This window comes from Elephantulus edwardii, unplaced genomic scaffold (assembly GCF_000299155.1).
Source record: "Elephantulus edwardii isolate Elephantulus edwardi_28Jun2011 unplaced genomic scaffold, EleEdw1.0 scaffold00310, whole genome shotgun sequence".
NCBI classification, from domain to species: domain Eukaryota; kingdom Metazoa; phylum Chordata; class Mammalia; order Macroscelidea; family Macroscelididae; genus Elephantulus; species Elephantulus edwardii.
The window spans coordinates 2,163,859-2,165,265 of record NW_006400060.1 but is presented as its reverse complement, the minus strand read 5'-3'; the positions used below and the strand labels follow the sequence as shown (position 1 = coordinate 2,165,265).

Here is a 1,407-nt window from a genome sequence, read left to right as displayed (position 1 = left end):
GGTGGGAGTGGACTTGAAGTGGGACACACCCCTGCAGCTCTGACCCACGACCCCCATCTTCAGGTATCGCATTGCTCCCCCCGACCCGGCTCACTACCCACCCGCCGGCTCTGCCACAACCCAGGTCACAACCCCCCCACCAGCTTTAAACTTTGGGACTGGCCAAGGTGCCGTGCACAGATGCAGTGCACGGTGGGAGTGGACTTGATGTGGGACACACCCCTGCAGCTCTGACCCACGACCCCCATCTTCCGGTGTCGCATTGCTCCCCCAGACCCGGCTCGCGACCCCCCCCCTGCCAGCTCTGAACTTTGAGACTGACCAAGGTGCCATGCGTAGATGCGGTGGGCGGTGGGAGTGGACTTGAAGTTGGACACAACCCTGCAGCTCTGACCCACAACCCCCATCTTCAGGTATCGCATTGCTCCCACCGACCCGGCTCACGACCCATCTGCCAGCTCTGAACTTTGGGACTGGCCAAGGTGCCATGCGCAGACAGAGTGGACAGTGGGAGTGGACTTGAAGTGGGACACACCCCTGCAGCTCTGACCCATGACCCCCATCTTCAGGTACTGCATTGCTCCCCCCGACCCAGCTCACGACCCTCCCCACCAGCTCTGAACATTGGGACTGGCCAAGGTGCCATGCGCAGATACAGTGGACGGTGGGAGTGGACTTGAAGTGGGACACACCCCTGCCACTCTGACCCACCACGCCCATCTTCAGGTATCGTATTACTCCCCCCGACCAGGCTCGCGACCCCCCTGCCAGCTCTGGCGCCAGGATTTAAAGAAAAGGGGGGGGAACCAACAAAAACGAAACAAAAAACCAGACAAAAGAACAAAAAAATATATAGACCAAATTTATAGCATTTTTCAACATCACTTGAAAAAGTTATCCAGTATTGAAGATTTAGTTTCTTTAGACTACAAACTGCGTTTTGGCCCTGCCACATTGGTCCTATCAACCTAAGCAAAAGGAAGGTACTTAACATGTTTTTAGAGAAGTATTGACATCAAACCAAAAACCAACTAACACCTTAGTCTTCAATAACTCTTCCACTTCAATGTCTCGAAAGAAGCAGGGTACCTCACTCACCATGCAAGCCCAAAACAAGATATCTCTCCCAAAAAATGACACAGTAGCAATGGATTTCATGAAGCCAGAAAATTTGATGGAACTTTCTGAGGCAGAATTTAGAAAAAAGATGATTGAATGTTTCCAATGAATGAAAAACAAACTTGAAGAATTACAGGACACTACAGTCAAAACTCAGGAGGAACTTAAAAAAATAGTCCAAAACAACGGAGAGAAAACAAATGAGGCATTAGAGGCACTGGGAAAACAAGAAATCATAATTCAAAATATGAAATCGAAGGTTTCTGATGCTCTCAACATGATGGAGGG

General features: G+C 50.5%; 1 pseudogene; it reads left to right on the top strand.

Annotated features, from left to right (window-relative positions):
- The first annotated feature begins 339 nt into the window (after window positions 1-339).
- The window catches only part of LOC102861442, an 86,207-nt pseudogene continuing 85,139 nt past the window's right edge, over window positions 340-1,407 (top strand).